The following is a 27,019-nucleotide window of genomic DNA, read 5'->3' on the forward strand; positions in this document are numbered from 1 at the left end:
CGCCTTTTGTAATGGTGTCTGAATAGCATTCAGTTTTCCTTTCTCGGGGTTAAGCAGTCACAAGCCTTGCCGATTAAATTTATTCATTGAAAGTAAGTGAACCATGCAAGCCAGTTGGCTGTCCTGGCTACATTAACACCTAAAGAGTGCCAAATTTTTTCAAGGTGCAATAGTTCAATTCAGTTTTGTTCCAATGATTTGAACCAAATCTGTTACAGTGTACAAAACAACTGTGAAGCCTGCTTTCATGTGTCAAACATTCAAATTTGAATTGATTTCTTTAACACTGGAGGCAGTTCACGCACTCAAAGATCTTCAAGCTCAGGAAACAATTCAAATAATAACCCATACAATTTCTGTAAGGCACGCTGAATTTTAAAATGTCATAAATTCACTTGATTGATAACCGGTCAAGCATATCGCACAGAGAAATGCAAAATAATTTGACAACAACTAAGAATGATAAGGTCAATCTCATGTGATATTTAAATCACTCAACCATATAACCATTTTATTTTCACCAAAAAATCAATTATTTTACTGTTATTAACTTCAAAAATGTATCAGGGTCTTTGAACATTTCACAGAACTGGATTCATGAAGATTTATTTTGATTATTCTCAGCTATAAAATACTGGTATACATGTATATATAAAAGTATTCCTATAGATACAATCACATTCTGCAACCAAAGTTAATTTCAGGCTCCTAGATTGACATAATATAGTACACTGATTTCAGTTTCATATTTTCTGTATGTATAATTCATTCAGGTATCAAATCTTCTGTTATCACTTTATATTTATTTCATTATTTCAAATATAGAAATGTGATCCATATACAAATTTACAGCATCTATGGATCCTTGAAATAGTATTCCTTATCAAAATATTTCAACATTTAAATGTAAATTTCCACACATAATTACCATGAAGATAGTTTCAAATTAGAAATAATATCTACTTGTCAACATTTTATATTCCAGATACATAAACTGTTTAACTGAAACTTTCACATATGTGAAATGCAATCTCCATACCATTACAGATGCTACATAACTAACTAGCATTAATTCTCAATGTGGCCAATATATGCATTCTGTTTATTTCAGGCAACATTCTGAAGTGAGTTCAGACCTATCTCCAACACCAGAGAGACTTCTCCAAAGAGGTAGCTAATGTTCTAATTTACTTCACTTTATAGTTTATTCAATTTGGAAATGTTTGAAACATGATCAGCATAAAATTGACTAATGTATTCTTCAAAAACATGCTTATAATTCCAAATTCTGAAATGGATATGTCTATTAAATTTACCAATCCCTCAAATGAGTGGATATGATTATAACTTAATTTGAAACATCTGTGTTTAATTTTAAGTGTGATTCAATTCACATTGGCACACACATACTAAACTAAGTGTGAAGCGTGTTCTTTGAAACTGATACCAATGTGCTATAGAGAATTCAATGACATGTTTCCCGCTATTGTATGTGTCTGACAGTGTTTCAATGAAAACAGAATTAAATGCTCCCAATAGGAGTAGCTGACAGATATGAGAATAGTTTCTTGACAAACAATATAAAGTGTCACAGAATGGCATACTCATAAAATAGAAACTATTTATCAGTCACAAAGAACTGATAGGTACTTTGAAAACTTTATTTCTGAAGTTTTATGTCCCTACCCAAGGGCCTTTTAGGCAAGATGAAAACATGAACATATTCCTATGTGATTAATGGGGGACAGGCAGAGCAACTGGCTGAAGTATACTTGTGACCTTGGTGACCCCAGGAGCACATGTCCATCGGCAATTACTGACACACAAACAAGAATTACAATCATATAGAACAATATTTATGGTGTACTCCATAAATGGGTTAAACTTCTGTGATTCACTATTTCAAATATTTGACAGGTTTATGAATTGTCCTCACAGAAGTAAAAGATCAGGGTTCTGTTCCACAAAGTGATCTTAGCACTAACATGACCGTAACCGCCTTTCGTTTATCAGTTGTAAAGATAAAATGGAACCCTGTATGGAAATAAAGTTCAAAGACAGAATTTTGCGTAACTTCAACCTAATCCACACACAGAATTCATTAACATTTTCCAAATGTTTGCATACTAAGTTATCATCAGCAACAGTAGAAGTATTGGTATGTTAAATCCTACCATGCTTCGATCAAATGGGACATACTAATGAGAAGCTAATCCATTTAAACCTTTACAAAACTTTGCCAAAAGCTAATACTTTCTCTCATTTGTGAATTAGGTAAAGAACCAATCCCCAAGTTTAATACACAAAGTCCAGCCCAGAGCAAGTAAACCAGAACTTGACAAGGAAAGGACCCGACCACATTGTCTGGGTAAAATGACACACTAACATAGCCAGACTGTACCACTCCTTGAGTGAGTGAGTGACTGAGTGAATGAGTATGGTTTTACGCCGCTTTTAGCAATATTCCAGCAATATCACGGTGGGGGACACCAGAAATGGGCTTCATACATTGTACCCATGTCAGGAATCGAACCTGGGTCTTCAGCATGAACAAACGCTTTAACGACTAGGCTACCCAACCGCCCCACCACTCCTTGAGAAACAGCTGATCTTGAATTCTGGTCATCATTCTCGGCAATATTAAGCACTGTGGATTGATTCCTTCCCCAGATATAAAATACTTGTACAAAGCTTCCAAAGAAGAGTAGATAACCTGACCAAATTCAATCAAGAAATAGCAATCAAAATGTTAACAGACACGTGTGTTTAAGCTTTCCAACAGCTCTAAACAACAGATCTTGAAGATCTTGTTCTGCCCTAACTAATGTGTATCTCCTCAAAATAGTTTAACATACATATGAAAAAACATTTGGGAAGTATTGTCATTGACCCATGTGTATTTTGACCCATCATCATTATTTTCTCCTGGAGCTGTAGCCATTTTCCCCAAAAACAAATCATTCACTCATTCGTGCTCATCTTCAATTCAAGCTGTCATATATCTTAAACATTCCCAGAAATGCTTTCCACACATTTTCTCTTAAGTTTAACTGGAAGTACAAACCTACTTAAGTAAGCTGATGCTGTACACATGTAATCTGCATTAGTATTTCTAGATCTGCTAGTGCTTGACCTTACCAGAGAAGCTTCAAAAACTAGCTAACCCTTTTGTGTTGGCAAATGTCCAATGAAAATGCAATTACATTTCTGACGAGTTATTTAAGCAAACACTGAAATCTTCATCTGACATAACCTTTTAAAAGTAGGCAAATCATATTTATATCTGTTTATTCAAGCAGAATCGTTCGGTACATAAATTGATAGCACTTGAAAACTGTGTAATATCTGGCAATGTTTCAAGTCTTAACAACACAATTCTATCAAATGACTGCTGCAAAGAAATCTATTGTTTGTAGAACTCACTAATATCAAATCTATGTTGTTAAATAATGACATCTTGTCAAATATAAAAGAACTTGAAAGAAAGCTTTTCTGACAGTATCAGAAATTGTTTTTGAAGAAATCATTTATGGAACATAATTACTTTCAATCTCTGTTTTATTGTTTTAGAATTACTTACTGCTATTTGAATCATAGTGTCAATATTTAGAGTATGTTGCACATTACTCATTCATAAATGTCTGCATATGTGTTTGCTGTTTAATGCTGCATTCAGCAATATATATATATGTTCCAGGTACATGACAGAAGCCTGTAAATACTAGAGTTTGGGACAGGCAATCCAGTAATTGAGCAACAATCCACACCGTCAGGGCACATTGCCACCCTTAAACCAAGTCACCGAGGCTGACCACCCAATGCATTGATTGCCTCTTACGACCTGCAAAAATTGCAAGGGACATTAAAGACCAAAATATTAAATGAATTGAAATAACACTTAAAAACTAGCTGTCATCTATGTAAAGTTTCAGCTTCATCGATACAGCAGTTTCACAAAGGAGTCAAAATAAAGCTCTGTAACTCATAACAGAATTGTAGAGAGTTGACAGAATTCAAATATATAAAATAATATGTATAACTAAGAGTAGACTTTGTGATTCAGTAACAATGAATGGTTGTATCAAAATGTAAGAACAGTTAACAGCAATGGCATGCTCACAACATATAATCATGAACTTGGTAGATGTTTATTTTCATTGCATAATACAAATAGATATCAGTAATTGTCTGTAGAACTCACTCTGTTGCAAGACAGACATGACATCACTTTGACAAAGTGGATGACATCATATGCTCCCTTCCAACTGACTCCACCTGGTTAGCATAATGGGGATAAAAACAACTAATTTAAGCTTGCTCTCATAAGGTATTGAACAAACTTCATATTAACTTTACCATGGTATCCATTTTGCCAAGCTGAGTGGCATTTTGGTCTAAAATATGGCAGTGATAAAGAAAAGTATTCATATGGAATGCCCCATGACAATTCCACAAAGCATCTTGGTGCCAAGACAATTGAAACTCCTATGCTATAACACAGACTTATGACAAAAGCATTGTGCTAAGATCACTTTGTGGAACGAGGCCCTGGTTCCCTGCAATCTTTGCTGGTCATATTGGATCAAGTGGTCAGGCTCAGTGACTTGGTTGACAGCATGCCATTTTACCCTTACAGTGTGGATCACTGCTTCATACCATCAATGACTTGTTTGTCTGGTACATACTCAACATACAACTGGACTCTTGCTAGTGCAGTGTCAAACAACAAACATTAACATTCACATACACCATGGATAGCACACACACTACCATTCATTTTACAATACACATTTACTGCACACAAAATTACTGACCGCAACACTTATAATGGTGTTGTATTGATGGGCAAAAGCATCCTCATTAATATGGCTACATGGTGGTCATGTCCAGAATTTCAGTGAAAAGGTTGTAGTTACACTGTTGCAAGGATCATCCGTTCAAAATGTCTGCTTCATACAAGATAATCTGATCAAAGGAATTTGACAATGTTAAAGTTATGCCACATGACAAATCAATTATACACAAACATATAACAAACACAATGGTAAAGAGGCGCTGGCTGAGTTTCTTTCATTCTACAATATCCTAAGCAAGTATCATTTATTTAACACAACATAGGTTTGAACCTTAGAAATAATGAGACAAGGCCTGATGACAAGCATACAGTAAAGTGAGATTACATATTGTCTACATAATTATAACCATAAACATCACAAGCATCAATAGCACTGAACTGAACCATTATAACGTCATCATTTGTGGATACATCGAACAACAGTTGTCATTGTTAATAATTCTAAAAATACTACCTCTATTACATCTCTGCAATTTGGCTCCTGTATTTTGGCTTCAATTACACTAACTAAAATTTTCAGATTTTCAACAGACGTCCTCTTAACTGTCAATCACACAATTAGTTGTCGCCAAGTAGTCTCGTAATTACCCAAGCCATGACGTCATAATGGCGGCACCCTCACTTTTTTCCCTTCATCTCCTACTAGCCTACTAGTGGTAGTAGGGGAGTAAATCGGATGTAATAGAGGTAGTTTTCTTAGAATTATTATCAATGATAACTTTTGTTCGATAATTTTTACGAAACTTCTACCTCTATTACATATCTGCCAGAATATACCAGAGGGACCCGGTGGGATCTGCCTCAAGTAACTCCTTGTGTAATTAACTGCAATCCTCCTCTGGAAACCATTATGTACTGATTCTAATCCTACTTGAAATAATTTGCTCTGAAATTCCCCTTGAGGACTTGAAAATCAGAAATGTTTCGAGAATCAGTCAAATATGTAATAATATTACTATACCAGTATTATATTTGCTGATCTTGATCGTAATAAACTTGGATTTGTGATTTTAATACCAGCCATTACGTCACTTCTGGTTCTGACCTCACTTCCGGTATGTCGATTATCCTTTATTGGCACATTCGTCACCACTCGCCCCTTTCCCTAACCTGCCAGAAGACTCGTCTCACTATCGATGAATGTTTTGTGCGAAAATACGACAAACCAATCAGAATGCGTGTATGATTTCAAGTTGTTTATGAAAGAATCCCTCAGAAATAATTTTGTCTTGCATCTTAAAATATACCCGAGACACAGATAAATGTGTTCAATCATACTGTACAATTCCACATGTCCAGATGTGCTTTAAATTGTATCTGAAATATATATAATATATGGGGAAATATATGTGAACCATTACACAACGAGTTGACAATTGTTTTAGGTATGCCCGTTTGTGCTAAGACGGTACCCGGGCGCAAAAATGGCCATGAGAGGGTCACGAGTCACTATTCGGCTTGTCCCGGAATAACACGAGTTGGTCACGAATGTTATTGGCAATGACATCTCCAGGTCTATTTCTACTCAAAGCATCATTTCTTGGTTAAAAAGACTCTGTACTGCTATTTCTGGTGCTGATGTCACTTCCGGTTTTTTTTCTCACTTCCGGTAATGATGTCACTTCTAGTCTAATGGTGATAGTTGATATTTAAGGCGCTTCTATTCCATCCTACACCAAATAGACAGAATAATCAAGGGTTTACTCACCCACTGATGCTACTGGTGTCGGATCATCACCCCCTCACCCCTTTTTTGATAGAAGGGGTAAAACTATTGGTGGACAATAGTATGTGCCGCGACCAACAGGACCGAGGGTATATATGCCCTCTAAGTCCGGCTGTACATCACGCAGGTAAAAGCTTGTGAAGGTGTTTTGTCAGGCCCATTGACAGCTAGAAACTACTTATTCTACTGAGACTGATGTCCACGATGGGAGACTCGTGGCTAGGGCTTTAATTTCGTGAGCTGAGCAAGATCCGAAACATGGCATAGAATTTTGAGCCTGTGTATAACTTGATGCGATTGTGGCTTTTAGCCATCCTGCTATAGTAGCCTTGATGATATCCTTGTTGGAGTTGGTTTTACAGGATACAAAAGCGTCTCCTTCGATGGTGTCTGTGTGGGTCTGTAGATGAGCGATAGAACTTGAGAGCTTTGATGGGACATAAGAGTCTGTCTGGGTGATCCATTGTTGGTCCTAAAGCAGGAATTGTAAAGTGTCTATGACCCAACAGTCCCATAGTGGTAGATTGATTCTTGGCTACAGAGTCTGCGAGCAATCTTAGAGTTTTGGGGGTCCAATGTTGATCAGGGGTAAGACTAGAGACTCTTAAACGCTTGCTGCTGTTGCCATGGCTAGGAGAAACAATGTTTTCCTGGCTTTTTGAAGTCCAGTAGCTTTAGCCATGGGTTTGTAAGGTTCTGCTACCAATGCCGATAGTACCATAGATAGATTCCACTTGGGGAAGATATGAGGAGTTCAAATATCTTCTGGAAGAAAGGATCTCATTAGTCTGTTGAGAATGGGATGGTTTCCAATTGATAATCCGTCACATTTAAGAACAGAATGAAGGGCTGATCTATAACCTTCTATTATAGCAAATCTCAGCGAAGTGGTAGCTGGATAGGTTCCTCCATTTGTAGTTTTAGTAGTTTGGGGAACCACGCCCTGCTGGGCCATATTGGAGTTATCAGAAACATTACGTATTCGTCTCCTCCATCTTGTGGATGACTTTGTCTAAGAAAGACCATGGTGGTAATGTGTACGCAAATAGATTCATCAAATCCATCAATAGTGCGTCAATCTGGTGAGCTCTTGGGTCGGGAACTGGACTGACATAAACCGGAAGTTGGTAGTCCCGACAGGTAGCAAATAGATCCAGGTATGGTGTGTCCCATAACTTGGTTGTCCACGCAAAGATCTGTGGATGCAAAGTCCGTTCTGTTGCCACATTTCTACCATGGTGAGAAAGACTGTATGTTCATTTTCCCCAGTTTATGTCTCGCTTCCATCCGGCAATTGAAGGAGTCTGCCAACGCAAACAATTGTGTCGTCTCTGTCATCAGGGAGTTGGATCTGGTTCCTCCGTTTCTGGATATAGGCCACTACTGTGATGTTGTCTGGGCTATGAGAACTACAGGGACAGATGTATTTTCCATCCAATGATGGCATAATAGATGGCCTTCATTTCCCTGCAGTTGACATGAAGGTTCTGTGCTGTGAGATCGTCGATGCTGAATCTGACGCGTCTGTGAATAGATGGTGTTCTGGCATCGGTTAAGTCAGAGGGATGCCACTCATCACATGCTCTCCGTGAATCCACCAATGGAGTTCTCGTAGTAATCTGGGAGTAAACTGGGTCTGGAACTTTAGGCCGTGAGATCGTATAGGGTTGTTCCAAGTCTGTAGAGGACCTAGCATCATCCTTCCTCCGAAGCTTCTTTGATAGGCATTTAGAAGTTGGAGTACTAAGTAAGGATAAGAATTTATGGATGAACAACTTCTTCATTACAATTAAGAGCGACGTTTCGGTGTAGGTTCTAACACCGTTATCAAGCAAGTGTTGGGGGATATCGAGGATCTTCTTACAGAATTCTGACGAATCTGTCACAAAGGACTTGGCAGTCTTGCCAAGAGGTGCGAGGAGGCGGGCTAGGTGCTGGGCTGTATTGTAGTGGACGGTATCTCTGGAGCAGACTAGGAGACGGGCTTTGACGGGGTCTTCGTGAATTTTAATGGTTGCCCGGGCACAAGGTGGCTTGGGGTGACTGGTGATGAGTTTTTTGTGGGGGGTGGGGCCGATTTCATTGGTTATCACTTGCTTGATAACGGTGTTAGAACCTACACCGAAACGTCGCTCTTAATTGTAATAAAGAAGTTGTTCATCCATAAATTCTTATCCTTACTTCCTCCGAAGGCTATATCCTGTAGAGAAGTTAAGTTGCCTAGAAGAGACATCCAGCACCTCAGCGTCTTATTGGGTAGACTTGAGAGTGATTGAATCCTCTTGATAGTCTTGATGAATAGATCCTCTGGTGGGCATAGATATCCTCTGTCTAGCTGAAATCTTGCTTCGATGTATATTATGTCTTGCACTGGAGTAGTCTCGGACTTGGAAGGATTGACTAGAAAGCCTAGGTAGGTCATAAGTTGAACCAAGAATATCATGTTCAGACATAGTTTAGCTTTCTCTTGGTCTGCCGCTAAGAAATTATCCAGGCAACCATGGATTTGAACGAGCTGGATGTAAGCAAACTTGATGACTGGTGCTGTAATCATGGTAAATGGCCATGGGGCTAATGCTATTCCGAATGGTAGGACTTGAAATTCGTAGCGGCGGCCATTGATTGCGAAGTGTAGATATTTCCGATGAGATGGGCATATCGGGACGTGAAGATAAGCATATTGTAGGTATAGACTGAAAAGCCAGTCTCCCGTCTCCAACGTCAACTCTAATTTCCGTATGGACTCCATCTGAAAATTTTGGTGGTGGTACCAGATATCTTCTGTTGAGAGTCTTTAGGTCGATGATCATCCTGATCTCTGATATATTCTTTTTTCGGGACAAAGAAGACCGGCGAATAAAACCCCTTGGTGTTGTTGGTCTCCGTAAGTCTCTGAATGGCTCGCTTCTTTAATAGCTTCTTGACAGCTAGATCTGCTGCCGCTAACTTGGCTCCAGCTAGATGGAATCTGCAACCGACAGCATGTGTCTTCAGGATGGGACTTTTCCTCAAATGTACCTTGTAGCCGTGAGCCACTAGGTCCAGATTCCAGTGGTCAGTCGTAACCTGCTTCCAATTTTCGGCATATGACAGAAGGCGCCCTCCCACCTCCCACAGCATTATGTTGAAAGACAGCAGGCATAAATTGCAGTCCATAGACATAACCAGTTCGAAAGTGTCTATAAGGTCGGAGGGGGTGGTAAGGGAGTCAGGGACCTACGTTCACCTCTGCCTCCCGATTTTCAACGGCGATTGTAGCCTCACTTCTTGTAATCTGGTTGGCGAAAAGAATCCTGCGAAGATTGCCATTTGTCGTACCCCCGACTTGGTTGGAATGAATCCTTCCCGGAGGGGACAAACTGCTTCTTAGGAGGCTGTTGAGCTGATAGGGATTTATAGTCCCGTGGACTTTTCTGAGGCTGTGATGATCCATGGGCTTTGGCAGCTAAATTAATAGTTGAAGTTTGGAAACGTTCTGCAGTGTCTTGTCTCCCTTCATCTATGATATGTCCCAATTTTCCGTTGAATGTTGTGGTAGCTGATATAGGTTATGATGTTTATCTTGGTTTGATTAGAAACCTCTGGATCAGATCTGGGTTAAGAGTTGTTGACGCTGTAACCATAGGAGTTGTGAAGACATCCAGACTTGGGAGGAGAGTAAGTCTTCCTGCATCTGACGATAGTGTCTAAAAAGCTATGGATGAGTCCGACTTGATCGGTCCTAATAGCCATGGGCGCTTCACAGATTGTTACTACTATTCATAATAGGATGAGTCCGACTTGATCGGTCCTAATAGCCATGGGCGCTTCACAGATTGTTACTACTATTCATAATAGGTGTTGACTCTAGCACACACAGGAACAGAGCGAGGTTGCTGCCATTATGACGTCATGGCTTGGGTAATTACGATACTACTTGGCTACAACGAATTGTGTGATTGACAGTGAAAAGGACGTCTGTTGAAAATCTGAAAACTTTAGTTGGTGTAATTGAAGACAAAATATAGGATTTATGGCAGAGATGTAATAGAGGTAGAGGCATGTTCCATGTTGATAGATGCAGTATTACAAACCAAAATTTGAAAAGTGGCAAAAGGAAAGTCTCCTTTTGAAGCTTTACATGATGGCTCAAATCGGTCTTAATGTCTGGTATAAACTTTACCAATTATTACAAATATTTCAAACAAGTTTTCTAATGTTTCCTGAGATTTGTTCTGAAATAACAATGATGTGTATGAATAAAGTCTACAATTTTGAGGAGCCAAGTCAAATTTGAACCCCCTGTAAGTGCTCGAATCAATCAAAATGTTCTAAGCAGATGATGCAAATCTCTTCATAAGCTATGGCCCTTCAGGCAAGGTGAGCTAAAATGATTAGGAAATGTCACAGATCAGAAATGAAGCTCCACATCCAACTTCCTATACACACTTTCAGTTCCATCTTCACACAATTGCTACTCTTTCTGCTCAGTAAACATTATTTCTATATTTACTCTGAATATGAACATCATGTCAAAGAAAATGTTGACAACCTCCTTGCATTGAAGACTTGTGTACATACATCAGTGTGATGGTTGCCACATAAACATCACACCAAGAGAAGATGCTTTCCTAAGAACAAGCTATTGCGACTTTCAAAATGCCACTATCCAAACATGCTAACATTCACTAAATTGATCTGATTTTCAGTCAGTCTACAGAGACCTGTCAGCATAGGAAAAACTAGAACTTCTTTTGTTAGCAAATTTAAATAGGAAAGCAGAGCGCTGATGGTGTGAATCTGGGGAATAGATAATAAAAGGGCGGTCTAATTGCCACAAATTAAACTGGTTACCCGCAGACAGAAGTTTTATTTGTTTTGGGTCTTTACAGGTTTGGCAGTTCTATAAAGTCAAATCTTTCTGTTGTTACACAGGAAGTGTTAGACTTTGTTTTATAACAATGATACTCACGAACAAGGCAAACAGATTATCTAATGTGTATTCTTATGAAATGTACATTAACTGTGAGCCTTGCAACTTTTATCAAAACCATTGAAACAATGTTTTGCATAATACATATTTGATATTATCGAGAAAAAATCTCACAGAAACTAAATCCTTTCAGTTTAGACTATTAAGTAAACACTTTAATTAAACAGTATTGATTCTACACACATTTCTTTTTTTTGCTTAATGACAGCCCACCTGCTAGGATTTGATCGGTAAATAATTATCGCTCTCGAAGCTTCCCCTCAGTCCAGATGAATTAATTTGAACAGGTGGCTGTAATTATATAAGTAATACTTTTGAAATATGAAATGCTGAAAATGTAAATCAGCATAATTTGAGTCATAAATTATGCAATCAAATTCTATCTCCAGATAATCAGAAACCTCACAAACTGTCTCAATAAATATCATCCGGTAATTCAAATGAAATGAATAAGTTGCAGTAATAAAAATTTCTAATTTCCGCTATGAATAAGTTTAGCGCCATCTCACCTGTGCAATATCATTCATTTAATATATTTGGACTTGAGGCAGATATTTCATATTTTATTGGTATAATAATCATTTCAGACAGATAATCCTTTTGTACTGACCCAGAAATTGGTTCAATATTGTCCACGATAACAGTTAAAAAACAAGCCTACCTGAAACTTTCAACACTCAATAACTTATTGTCCTCATTTGCAACTTAGCACAAGTTTTAGCTCTCAAAGATGGGTTAAGATTGAATAAAATCTCATTTTTTAGTAATTAAACAATAATCATGTTACTTGATAACCAGTAAAATGAAAACCAAATAGGGCTCACGAATTATCAAATATGTATAGAAGGGTATCAAAATATGAACTTCAATATGAAATTAACCTTCTTGTTGTCATAATACCTAAGGACAGGTTTCAATATGAAGAAACCTGAAGAAGTTGTTGGAGTATTATATGAACATGCTTATAGCTTAAATGTTTATTTTCATAGCTACAAGTGCAGTCACCAGGGAAGAATGTAATTTAAAATGATCAAATTTGCATCTCTGTGTCATGACAGACATGATCCTCCTAAAATCTTCCATATTACTTCATCACAACAAAGAATATTCTCCAAGGAACTAATTGATCCAAATTCTGATATGGGATCAAAGAATGACTTTGGAAATATTAAACTCCTGTAACAACATATACCTAAAACCATTTGCGCTTAACAAAGAAATATGGCTCAGAATCCTGTCAGAAACTCTCCAAAGAATTAACTTTAAAAGTATTGTGATAGTTACATGCAAGAAATGATAGGAGATGTTGGATCTTCAGTAATCTAATATCCTGCACCTGCTTTTAATTTGACAATGAAAATCACATGGCTGTGTGCATTCTCCAACCATGAAAGCTTGTAAATGTCTACGCTTTTCAAACAGACAAAACCATTTGGTGCCTGTCTGTTTTTGCTAATTTAATCTACATACAATTTTACACATATGTCACAGGGCTTGGCAATATGGAAAGTTTAGTCCCTTAGAAAATGGCGTAACCTTTCAGTTAGATTGTCTCGAGCAAATAATTTTGTAGATGTGTTGATGAATAATAGAGTACTCGTCCATTCCATTTGTGTTTTGACACTCAAAAATGAGATGAATTTACTTGGGCTAGAGTTAGGCAAAATTTGAAGTAACTTTTAGAAGTTTGGTTTCAAGATAATAAGATAGAAAAGCCAACAGAAATCCATCACTGACAGAATAATTTTGTTTCATTTTACCTTATCAAACTTCGTTTTCATAGATATGACAACATGAGTCATCTGATGAGCAATCGTCACCTCAAACAATACAGAATTAAGAATTTCACAAAACCTACTACCACAGAATCCAAAACAGTATGAGAAAGTTGCAAGATTGTTGTCCTGCTTTCAAGATAATGGCAGGTAGTCAAATATTCGTATAGCAGTTTATGGTGTTGTAGTACAAGCTCCCACCCACGATAGTGGAACACTTCTCACCTGACAAGCAGCCATAAACCTGTGTTAATAGCTACAAGATATCTTCAGACATGCTCTCCTCTACATCCACACTATCTAAGCAAACTGCATATCACACTTAATATCTAATCCAGAGGGGATTGGGATTCAAATTTAATTAGGTAAACTCATGGAGGCTGTGAGCAGGATGGAAATATGGTTGTGCTTTGGCCAAGCTTGTAGTCTAGGTAACCAGGGAAGGCCCCTTTATCTTGTATTTAGTCCAGGTTGAAGTCATAAAAGTCCAGCTAAACATTATTTTACTGTTATTGCTCAGATGACCTTTACTGAGGTCACAGGCTGTGCCGGACAACCAGACAGGCCAAGTTGAAATGTTAATGTGTTTACACATAAACAGTAAAATATGGCTAGCAGTATGTCCAAATTCTGTTCTGTTTTTGTTTCAGAGTTATGTGTCTGTTTCAGTCCAGTAGAAAACTTTGTACTCATCTGTGAAATCAAAGGCTTGAAATGTTTGAAATGTTTGAAATGTCCGCGAATCTAAAGACTGTTTGAAAGAAAGAAATAGGAAATCAATGGCTGTTGTCACACATTTACTACCACATGCATTTGTCATCTTGATTTGCAAATAAGTGTCATTTGCAACAATTGATAATGGACAGGATGCTGAACAACACATGTTCTGGCAAGTAGATGATGAAAGTACTGAAATGACACATGTTCTGAAAAGTAGATGATGAAAATACTGAAATGGATATACATGTATTACAAACTTGATGATTCAAACATATATTCAATGCATTATTTGAAGTGTTTTTGGAACATCTGTAATTGGATTAGATCAAATAAGCGTTATTAAGTCACTTGACAGGTGTTCAAGTAATATAAAACAGGAAAGCAATCTCTTGTTGCTTCAAGTAATTCATTTCTTGCTTATTTTTAAAACAAAATGGTAACATAAAAATATTATCAAAAGTAATCAGACATTTCTACAAATGAAATGGAAACATAATCTTCAAAGAAAAATACAAAGCCTATACAGTTTTTAGCCAGCAAATCATTGTCATAGAGTAATGTACAAGTGCTTTTCGTACTTCTAAAATGGAATTAGAAACTATTGTCCAATTAAACATTGGTGATTGAAGCAAATGTTAAGTCTTCATGTCGCATGAATTTTATTTCTCCTTGAATGGGCCTCTTTGAGCATTCTTCAAAGCTGGTAAAACAAGTGTTGGCTATTTCAAGGGTTGACCTGAGGTCACAACCTCAATACAAGGCTAAAGCATAAGCATACCATAGAAAATTTGTTGAATTCTGTTTTATCAACAAGGCAGAAAGACCCTTAGCCATCTACTTATTTGGCTAGGTCAGGAACAGTGGTAATAGAGAACACATATTTAATACCAGTAAAACACAAGATCACGTTTCCTGCAAAGTGAAGTAAATATTCCACTGACAGCAACATAAACTTTCAGTCATGGTGAACAGATTGGGAAAACCTGATAGGTGTTGAGCTGGACTTTTTCAAAGGAAGGATCACCTTCAAATACGCCATTCATATTTGGACTAAAGGAGAGAGATAACAAACTGCAATGAAGGTTTCAGTTTATGAACATTTTGTATAAACATTGAGGAAAGGTAGGGAGGCTGATCATACAGACATATGGACGAAGGCAAATATTAAATTTATCGTTGGAGGCAGAGTACATCTTCAGTTTGTTGAAGATTAACCATTTAACTGCTAACAGACACTTCAAACAACCTCAGTATGCTTACAAAAACGCCAAGACAATGTCCTTTGTTCTGGGTTATCATTTTTCAATTATTGACCGATAACAAGTTTCAATTGGCAAAGTTGTAACTTCAATTGTGATATATTATCATGGTAGATTGGTGACCCTAGCCCTGTACAGATAAGACGTAAGTAGGGAAGTGTTAAGCTCATTTAACTTGCCTGTACAAACAGAGCTTGTATGTGTGTAATGACTTTCCCTCACTGGCTCATAGTAGTAGAAACTCCCTAAACATTCTCACAGCATGTTCAAGTGAGTATCCAAGGATTACACAAAAGTTGAAAGGAATATGTCACAGTCATTAAATATATCATTGATATCTCATAACAAATGGATGTTTTTGTGTTGTTCAATCAGGCCGATTGCTCACACCACAAACTGATTAGTCCTTGAAGTTAAACAAGTTTCAAAAGTTGGGTTCAATCTTTTAATAATTTAGAAAACTTGACGAAATTCTATACCCAAGTAAATATAAAAAAGAAACTTTGAAGATAGCTTTGATCTTTTCTTTCCCTTTTAAAACAAGATTGCAGGAACAAATCTCAACTCAATATACCAACAAATACACTTGTATACCTTTTTTTTCAGGTGTAACGAGACTGCAAGTAAACCATCCTAAAGTTTACCCAGGTAGGCATTTCAAATTTTATGCACATTTCCAAAGAACATTTATCACCAATTGTTTTTGTTTTTGAAGAAAAACTAACTACCAGGGTTAAGAACGTAACACTAGACTGGGGCTAGTACAAATTTCCCAATTTCACCATTGTTTTAACATCACAAGAGCATTTCATCTTCATCTGGGCTAGTAAATCTTTTGAGTTAAGTGTCAACCCTGACTACCTCTGAAATGTCATTAGAATGAATATGGTCAGAACAAAATTGCTTTGGGAAGAAACTCCCAAACAAGAGTCAGCATTTCTCATTTCTGTAGTCAGAGGTCAATTCCAAAGCTTCACAAAAAATATGATTTTGATAAAGTGAACCCAAATGATGACCATGGGTTGAAGTGGGGTTGGATTTCTGTGATGTATTTACAACACTGATACATCCCAGATACCAAGCTGCTTGAGACCAACTTGGGATCTTTTTATGGGTTCTTTTGCCCAAACTATCTTGGTTGTGACAGCATGATATTCCATGCTTAAATGGTGGCGTGTCAGAGTGATATTTCTGGATAAGGTTTTGACTCCATGGCAGTTTCAGTGGAACAAGCATGATATACCTCCACCCTTTAGTAATGTTCCCAGACTGTGGTATGGAGGGACACATGTTTAGAATGAATACATACATGGGTAAGCTTTCATGAACACAAGGTGAACCCTTCAATGAACACAAGGAATTCATATGTTTTTCTGTGTTGCTAAAAACATGAAGTTCAGATCTGAAAGAAATTCATAATCAGTGCTAGATAGTTATCTCACCTTAAATAATATTAATGTCTTTCCATGGCTGTTATAGACCCTATTTTGACTGAACAATGTACAGTGCTTTCTTGAATAAAATTGTTTCTCCTGAAATACAACTACATGTGATATGACACAGCGAAATATCTGGTATGTATACCAGAACATATGAAATTTATCTCACTTTATCTCTATCTTACTATGATAGCTGAAAAGATGACATGCACTCGCAACAATTTTATATTGTCTAGTCATAATGCTAGCTGACTTCAATCAGACCATAGCAGTATAATTGAGATACACACATCAAACCTATATATGTGTGCAGACTAATTCTATTAGACCATCATTTTACCAAGGCTTATCCATAAACTTCAAAAGATTTAATTTTCACTACTGCTGTCAGATTAATTTGCCCCTATCTTCAAATTCATGCATTATACTTATTGAACTAGATAAAATTTATCTGAAGGTTAATAAAGCTAGCCATAACAGTTACTGAACAAATTCAAACTGCATTGGATTCTATTGGGTTCCGGCTTTTACACATGACTGAGCCACAATAGCAGATTTTACTCATTAGGCGAGTTATTCATCAGTTCTAGGTAATCAAACTGGCCATAACATCTCTCCCTGTTGAAGCTATAGTCCAGCTGAAATCAATCTAAATGCCCTTTGATCAACTAGCATACAAATATGGGAAGGAAATCTCTCCTATTGCAAGTTCTAGCGAACTCATTAACCCTTTCAAGCATAACATAAACATATCAATCGATGCATTTACCAAGATGAAATAAAATGGAAGTACACTAAAAATAAAGTTCATGAACATGAGGATATCGATGAAAGAGTGAGTCATAGATGGATCTCCATGTTTCACAATGTTTCAATTTACAAATGACAAACTACTTTGCTCGCACCGTGTTCATGAATGAGCCCACAATTTCACAATCAATTCACACATTTGTACTACATTTATCTACCGGATATGAATATTTATGTGGAATTATATATGCAGAAGTGGCCATTTTAGCCAAACATTTCCCTCATAAAGTTAACATACTTGACTTTACACAAAACATTGTTTAACTTGGCAGAAAAATTGGACACCAGCTGAGGAAATGCACTTTTATGAAACATTATTTATCAGAAAGATTTACATGTCGAAGGAAGCGTAGAATTCTAAATGAATTTAACATTGTCGGTCTTACGAATTATTGACTAATGGCAGTGAACATGAGAACATGGACGTACATGTATTATAATAAAGAGCTTTGGGGGATTTAAGGCTTGAATGACACAAGATCTATTAATGGTCTCAGTATTTAAGTTAAGGTCATAAACAAATACTCGCTGGCAACAAGCCATTAACATGTATTTTCAGCTGACTGGTTTCAATACATAGCCAGTTTTGTTAATTCTTTGTCAGATAAGTGTAACTTTATAATACATGGGCCTTTGTGTGGTGGTGTCCTATTTCAGTTTGTACAATACAAAATTCATAACATAGAACAGAGGAACTCTAACATACTTATCATCATGCATATATTCCAAATTCAATAACGAATCAATGACAATATATAATGTCCAGGTGGAAAACTAATCAGGAAGAGATAGTGACACAATAACAAGATAACATACATTTCAGTCTTAAATCCAACCTTGAGAATTTCAACTGTTTCACAAAGAACTAATTCTTCGCTATGAAATAATCTTCTGAAATATGAGAGAAGATAAACTTATGACTTCAAATATCTGGATGAAGTTGTCATGAAATCTGATAAAGTTTACAGGTAACATTCAATCCTGGAGATGAACAATTGTAATGTTTGTTTTCTGTTCCAAGATAACTACAAATCTCATACCATATTGGCAAAACAATTGCATCTTTCCCCATCATAATGAAAACATCCATTTTCTTCTCCTTTTTTCCCCATCATCATAAACTTATGATTATCTTTCTAAGATTCGTCTTTGCCATCCTTGCACAGTTTGTCCTTGCTTGTAGTCATGCCCCATCTGTTACACAGCTTTCAATTTTAGGAATGTGATCCTTTCATTCCCTATTGACTTTTGTACAATCTTTGCAGTCCTTCTGCATGATTTCAATCCTGACACACTGTCAAGCAATACATAGATTTGTAATGAGACTGGCACACACTCATTATTGATGTCTACATTCCTTCTGGAGTCTTCTATAGCAGATCAATTGTTAAAATGCATACAAAATCACTCCATCTGGGAACATGGCACCAAAGAATGCTTCTATAATGAATCACTTTGGAAAGTCACTTTTGCTGTCCCCATTACTGCTTTCAGTGATTTTGAATAATATACCAGGTAAGAAATGAAAACAGCATTTCATATCTACTATTCCATATGTAGGTGCTGTTGACAAGAAAGACTAAGATATTGTACTTCTATTTAGTAAATGATGTTTGTTTGTTGTTGAAAGCCGCCCTCAGCAATATTCCAGCTATATGACGGGGGACTGTAAGAAAAGGAGTCTTGACCAGACAATCCAGTGAGTGATATCATGAACATCTATCTGCACAATTGGGATACAATGACATGCATCAACCAATTCAACGAGTCTGACCACACGATCCCATTAGTTGCCTCTTTAGTAAATGAAGATAAAGAGATACCATCCTGCACTTTAACATGGACACCCAACTGAAACAGTTTATTGACTCCAAACAGCCCAGTCCCTATTATATCCCCTCAATGCAGGGCACCAGCAACAACAAGCACCATCTTTCAACAACTTTGGTTATGATGCGTCAGGGAATCGAACAAACAACCTTCAGCTATCTTGGCAGATGATCTGTATCAACTAGACCATGAAAGCTGCTGATCTTTCATGAAGTGAATTAGAGATCTATGTTTGTCTTTGATGCAGTATCAAACAGACATAAGTTGAGAATGAAGCGGTACATAACTTGATCTTTCATCAAGTGACATATAGATTTAAGTAATGTTTCTCTAAGCAACTGTTGCAGTCGGGTAGCCTGGTGGTTAAAGACCTAAGTTCGATTCCCAACATGGGTACAATGAGTGAAGCCCATTCCTGGTGTCCCCTGCCGTGATATTGCTGGAATATTGTTAAAAGCGGGGTAAAACCAAACTCACTCACTCACTCACTCTGAAACAGCAACTGAAAGGCTGGCCAACAAACCTGTTTTTTAAGGAAGGTATCACAACTCATTGTTCTTGAAATTGCGTTCAAGGTGTCGTCTTTGCATCCACATTTTCCTAAATCCCTCTACACTTCAACTGTCTGAGATTTTGTTTCTGATATAAGGGGATATGTTTTACATTCAGCCACAAATCTAAAATGTCACCTTATGTCAAGTGATCTGATCTACAGACAAGTCCAAATCACTATGTACTCATTTACAGTGAAAAACACTACACAAATTGCTACATTGACTCATCACTGATTATGGAGTGAAACCGGTTAATTCCTCACCTCAGCTGACTGTCTACATTGGCATCATTGTCATTACTACTTGGATCTAAAACAAGCAATGTTGATGCTAAAAAAGCCAAAAAAACCTCAATGTTCATCCAAACTAAACTCCAAATGAATGCCCTACCTAAGAGAACTCCTATTCTTCATGACAAAATACTACATTGTCCTGTCAAGTTGTCTAGACACAAATCTAATAAAACCTATGGTCATCTAACACTAGGTCTACCATGATAACATACTGTCTTTCCCTCATCCATGATTATGTGTAGCTCAAGCGGTGCTGCAAATGTCAAAACGGTTATGGCATACTGTTTTAAGGCTACTTTTAAATACCACTGCAAACAATACGCTCGAAATTTTTACAATTTACACAAAGAAACATGCACCATTTCAAAGATAATGTGAGCCACACATGGATATAATGCCCACCCACATTTCCGCACGTGTACACTCGTGCCCACTGGCACAAAGACAAGCTGAACATTCAGCCCAATGACAACAACCTTAAAAGTAAATCACTGGCGTGATAAAAGCTTCAACTTTCAAGATGGTCCTTTTTACATTATTTGATGGCTGTTTTTGTTCTGACATGATATAATGGCTGGCCACTTCCATATCGAACCCTGTTACTATGTCCTCATGAACTAAACATTAGCTGTACTTGCCCATAGCGTGAGTTGGTCACAAGAGATATGAACACTATGACAGGTTATTTTGGCATGGTTTTTTAAAACTTAAAAACGTAGACTCTTTGTCTGTCTCAAGTACATAAAATGAATATTCCAGACAAAATTGTGAAATACAATGCCACATGTCCATAATGGCAAAATTGAACACTGCATGCAAACTAAATTAGTTGCAGATCTTAATCCAGATAAAAGGATCACATGTCATCAAAAAGATATATGAGTGGTCGGAAATGATATCTCTGGCTATAAACTTCTTCAGTGCACTGGTGAATATTGTTGTTAAACTTCTAAAATTACCACACACAATCATGCTTGCCCGCTTGTTCTGTTTTACGATAGCTCTTCAGCACAATTATGCAAATTACACGTTGTTTGCCAAGCCTAATTTCCTCCGTCGTATGTTTGCATGCAACTTTGACTACAGTTGAAGTATGTTTTACGAACAATTATATCTGCGTATGAATATCAAATGGGACATATTAATACAGAAAAATACAGGCAAGCATTAGTGGAAATTACTTTTGAAATATTCCAAGGCTCTAAATATTGTGTGGGGAATTCAAACAATGTGACAATCATTCCTTCTTATCTATTTTACTAAGTTTATAGCTTATCAGTAAAGGAGAGGGAACAGCAGCATTTAAAGTCAGTGTGAAGTGTGTCAATAACCATAGATCAGGATCAACATTCAAGGTCAAGATTCTCCCAACCATTAAATATCTCCTTCATATCAGACATATATGTTGATTATCAGTTAGCATTCCTGAAACATTGGAGATTCATCAAGATTCTGAACATATTTGAAATAGCTCTACCACTGTACAAAACGTAAGTCTCCAGCATTGGTCTCATTGACACAAGTATATTTCAACGTTTGATCTCCAGTACCCAGAACTTTAGTGAGAGAAAATATTTTCCATTGAATAAACCAGTGTTTACAAACAGTTGGGTCAACTTCACAAGGGCAAGCATAATTGCATTACATGTTTCTCAGTATATCTAATGGTGTGCATGCAACACACTGAGACATCATGACAGGTGCTGATATTGATATTGGCATCTAAATGGCTAGTAGAAATTGCTACAGTTTCACAACAGTTTATATAAACATCCAACATTATCATTGACTTAAGAGAGGTTTTTTTATCAATCATCTGTCCAAAACAAATGTAAAATGAAAGTTATTTTTCAAAACTAATTCAAAAAGTATTTGTATGATGAACACAAAATTGTTACTGAACACTCTGACTACTTATCATATATCATTTGCGGGTGTACATGTGCACAACTAAACAAAATACATTAACACCTGTCCAGGATGGACAGATAATGTATGGTAAGTATCTGCTGTTCTATGACCAAGTGCCGTCATGATGATATAATGGTAAAAATCTAAGAGATATCATAGTTGAATTTTCTGTCATAAATTGGAAGGGAAACAAATCTTAATTAGAACATATTCACTCACTGCCAGCAAAACATTCTGGATTTCATTTTTTTTATGAAGACTTGAAAAAACAAAAAATGAAAACAAATCAAGTTAAAGGAGCCATCTTGAACAAGAAACATCCAGTTACCACAACTACACTTCAAAAGTTTATTGCACATCTGACTTTCTTAAACACATGAATATGATTTTCTTTAGAAAAAAGTATGAAAAAATGCTTTCAATCATTCATAATTACATTACACCATACACACCTTGCCCAAAATAGCTAACAGTAACACCAATTACGTACACCATATGACCAACACATACAACACTGACAATATACCTGCACTGTATTGCACTACGGTCGATATATGCCGCCAGTTCGTTGAGACGGCCCCCAGGTGCAGTCGGAGTGCAGCTATCTTTACTAGCACTTGCTATTACATGTGACACGAGTCAATGATGTCATGTAGCGTGAAATCCGAGCGTATGAAGCAACAATGGGAAAGCAGCATGGACTCTCCACCTTCTCACTGCCTACCTAATCCTAGCGCATTCAGGCACGATAAGGGGAAATTACAATGTTAAGGAGCAGAGACATTAGGCCAAGACCTGAATACAAACAAACAGGCAATTGGCGAATAACCCTTACAAAGGCTTTTTATGTAACCTGCTTGTTGATACTTCAACATCGCCTCAAACAACCCTCGACAGGTATTCGAAACAACGACAACTGCACGGTCATTAATGTGGCACGCGAATGTTTTTTTGGGGGTGCTGGAGCAAACAGAGTGTGAATGCTCGCTGTTGCGTATTGACAGCACAGTGGTGATTTCATGCAGAAAGTACATGCTGCTAACAATATCTATATTGGCTTAGCTTGCTCTGTTTTTTTTTGGATTTAAGCACATACAGTTTGAACTAACATTAATCTAAACAGAAATGTATGTCTGAAATACAGGGTTTATTATCATTTTCTTACACCTATATCATGTCACTTCTGACTTCATCATTCATAGTCTTATTTTCTTGAAATGGTAATGGTTGCCGGAATGTATATCAAAGCATGTTCCAGCCATTGCTATTATGTTATCCACATTCCTCCTACCTTCATTGCATATTGTGACTCATTCTTAAATTTACGATATCTGTTTTAAACTTAACATTACCACAGGCAGCTGTAGTCATAAATATACAGCTGTGGTCATAAAAAGGCATAAAAATGTTTATTTTTATAATTGGTAGTACCGATAGTTTCAGCTCCTGGCTGAAATAAATGTCATTGAAATGGCAACACATATTACAATTAATTGTGTCTGATATCCAACACTGCAAAAAGCAAGTCAGGAAAAGCAATTATCAAGTCAATTAGGAACTAATTATCAAAGTATAAACAAGCCCAATAAACTGTCACATTACATTGCTGGGACACTTAACGACACAATTAATGGATGAAATAATACAGAAACAGGATGACATAATTGTACAGACATTCTCCTGGTCTTAAAACATCATTTTCAAATGTACAATTTCACCCACACAACACATAAAAGATACAAGGAAGCTATACTGTTCAGCCAACTCAGTATGTAAATCATGAAAACATAACTGGCCAGCCAAAGACACACCTACATATTGATTATACACAATTGAGTCACTACAACATTTATCATCATCATTACTTTTCAATGCAAACATAAAGAACCTGGTTATCATGTAAACTTGAGAAACACAAGTTCACACATTGTCACACAAATAAATAGTTGCCAGATGGTGGGTACAGTTACTGTTATGTTGGGGGGATTCCTGCCATGGAAATACTATCCTTATTTAAACATCCACAAAGAAACATGAAGAATAGAAAAAAAATCAAAATTGATTCACTTTTGGCAGTTTCCTCATACTTCTCTGTATCTTGAAAATGTTTAGATAAGTTTGCAGTGACCTGATAACAAGAGCCCACAGATGGTCGACCTCGGTTATGATTGCATTATGCTCCACACATTAAATCCCTCCCCCCTTGCATCCTTATCTTTGGAAGCTCATAAAGGATAAAATGAATTTATGATCTTGCCAAAATAGAATGTTTTCTGTTCTTTCTTCTTGGCTTCACCCATTTGGATTCTGAAATTTTATTCTCTGATTCTTAACAGCAGCAAAGAAAACAGTTAAAGGCCATCGCAGATCTGAAGCTGCTGTTGTGTCGGCTTATCATGAAAAATCAGTCTAATTCCCGTTCAAAAATATATCAAATGAACTGTGCATATTTTTATTTCGATTTCACAAAGAAAAGCTAGATACAGAGAGGAATTTGGGAAAGGGCAAACCATTTCTCACTGCCCTTTTGAATAGCTGTTACCATGGCGACTATATCACAGATGGTCCATGAATCTATATTACTTAGAGTTACAATTTACATAAAGGTGTTGTGTTTCAAATTCTCAAAAATCCTCCCATCCTTTTGCATTTGGTAACATTTCGAAAGCATCTTCCTTGCCCAATCTTGCTACTGTCACAAATCTGTTACAGCAGATTTTCCCCTGAAATGTATTTATTCTCGTCAAATATTTTCCAGCTGAGATAACAACAAATGGTCCTTCATCAAAGAGAAGCAATTTCATCTAATGCCAGAGAATTTGAAAAAGTCAGAGCACCCTAAGAGGCTGCTTCTTATTTGGAATGAAATGATTCAAATTTACATTCTGTTGTCTCGAGTATGCCTACTTGAAAGTCTCTTTGATACTGGTAGACAACATCGTTACTGATATGATAATAGGCCAGTGATTGAAAAAAAATATCCTATTTGCATATCTGTCTACAGCTTCCAGACAACTGTTTCAGAACTGACGAAGATAGATTCAGCTTTCATATACTTTTGCACAGACTTGAAGCATTTCAAACAACATTTGTGTAAAAATTCAATATTTCAATACCTTTCATGAAACGAAAGCTACACTAAAAAGACTGAGGAATTTCAATCAATGTAACTCAAGATGTCTCAAGAGAACTCCACCATCTTTATACTTTTATATATCTAATATGCTTTTAAGAACATTTCAATTTGAAAAGGACATCAGCTTTGTTTACCCAGACTGGTATTTTAATTCGAGTGTACTTCAGGTTTATCAAATATTTCCCTGAAACACCTAAAAGGCATAGACACTCTCTGTTCTTGTTAAAAACTGCAGCATGCCATCAGACATGGTGTTTCCATCTAAAGAACGTATTCAGCTCGCTATTGAATAATATCACGCATTTCAACAGCATTTTAGTTAATGTTTTCAGCTGTCAATCTGTTAGATGGGGGCTGTTTCCCCAACTGACTAGACACAGGATAGTGATTTGTCTTTGGAAGTGGAACAGACGGGCTTGCTTCATGTCACATTGTCTATTACACACTTACTAAAATCACAAGAAATGTTTTCTTTAAGATGCTTAAAAAAATAACATAATTTGTTTAAAAAATCCTTCAGATCATCCTGCTTTAATTTTGTTATGCTGAAATGATAACTGATAAATCATCAAGACAATGACTACATAAAAGAAATAATTCCTGTCACATTTCAGTTTGGTAGAATTCCCACAGCCTTTGTTTAGCAATCTTCAGTCTTGGCCACTGTCATGCTGTAAAGGAAACTGGACTAGGTTTGATGTGAATATCAAAATTCTAGCACAAACACATTGATATGGTAATTATTTGAAGACCTCGAACACATCTTCTACCTCTCACCAGGGAATACTGACCGCTAATATTACATTCCACCAGACAAAGGTTCAGGCATATGCAGACAGTGACAGGAACTAAAAGCACATAAAAATATAAACAATTCCCCTGCGACCCTCTATCAACTCTCTTTGTTTTCTTTGATGAATACATAAAATTTAACATTCAGTCTAACAGTTTGTCCTGGGCTGCAACAACCATTCTGACATTTTCAACCTGGCTCCAAGCCAGACGGCCAAATCTCAAATGGCCACAGTGCACGGACAACTGATATAAAGTCTACGAAAAAGGGATGATTCTAAATTCAAGTTTTCAGGATACAGACCCTTAAAACTCTCTTCATGTTCCAGGCAGGGTTTAAAAACGTTTATATGTTCAAGTCTTAATCCTGATATAAAGTTGACTCCAGACGTTTTAATGTCACTTTAGGGAGAAATACAGCGATACACGGTTTTATTTCTTCTTTTAAATCATTTGTCATCAATATTGTCCCCATTTTGTGGTGGAAAGAAGTTAAGTGTTTCAAATCTGCATAGAAATCTTGTTAATCTCAAAATGAAATCCCTCTCCACATTGGGAATATTGTCCTGTATCACGACTGTGCCTGACAATAGTTACTTATACTTACAAAACCAGCTATTGATCAACTGATTAACTTTCCTGACCATCCGCTGCACAAAAGTGATCACTTTTTTGCGTCAAGTATCTTCCAAATTTCGTTTCCTTTGATGACAATTCTTTTCTTATTGATTGTCATTATTGCAAAAGATTTCAAGCCAATCGGAACAGCACTCATTTCAAAGAAAGTATTAACTTTCATAACTTCAATTACTCAATATAGCAAGGCTCATTGATAATGAAATGTGACAAGTCAGAATATACAAGGCAAGTTCCACTTTCAAGACCTCAATGATGACACCACTGTTTCAGTAATCGGAAAACTTTTTCAAAGTCTTAAGTGCCAGTTT

General features: G+C 36.8%; 2 protein-coding genes across 6 annotated transcripts in view; one reads left to right on the forward strand and one right to left on the reverse strand.

Annotated features, from left to right (window-relative positions):
- Positions 1 to 27,019, reverse strand: part of LOC139480106 (caspase activity and apoptosis inhibitor 1-like) — a 228,642-nt gene that overhangs the window by 191,004 nt on the left and 10,619 nt on the right. Inside the window, exon 1 of one of the 4 annotated variants that reach the window (XM_071263131.1) lies at positions 22,671 to 22,700. The exons of the other annotated variants lie outside the window; for them this stretch is intronic. The gene's annotated coding sequence lies outside the window, so the exon portion shown is untranslated. Of the gene's footprint in view, positions 1 to 22,670; positions 22,701 to 27,019 lie in introns of those variants that run through there. 4 annotated transcript variants of the gene reach the window in all.
- LOC139480105 (zinc finger protein hangover-like) overlaps positions 1 to 27,019 on the forward strand; it is a 115,441-nt gene that overhangs the window by 44,314 nt on the left and 44,108 nt on the right. For both annotated transcript variants that reach the window (XM_071263124.1, XM_071263125.1), the window contains exons 3-4: positions 1,112 to 1,170; positions 15,914 to 15,955. The gene's annotated coding sequence lies outside the window, so the exon portion shown is untranslated. The remainder of the gene's footprint in view (positions 1 to 1,111; positions 1,171 to 15,913; positions 15,956 to 27,019) is intronic.

The sequence above is a fragment of the Haliotis cracherodii genome, unplaced genomic scaffold, assembly GCF_022045235.1.
Source record: "Haliotis cracherodii isolate W230 unplaced genomic scaffold, xgHalCrac1.p SCAF_4, whole genome shotgun sequence".
NCBI classification, from domain to species: domain Eukaryota; kingdom Metazoa; phylum Mollusca; class Gastropoda; order Lepetellida; family Haliotidae; genus Haliotis; species Haliotis cracherodii.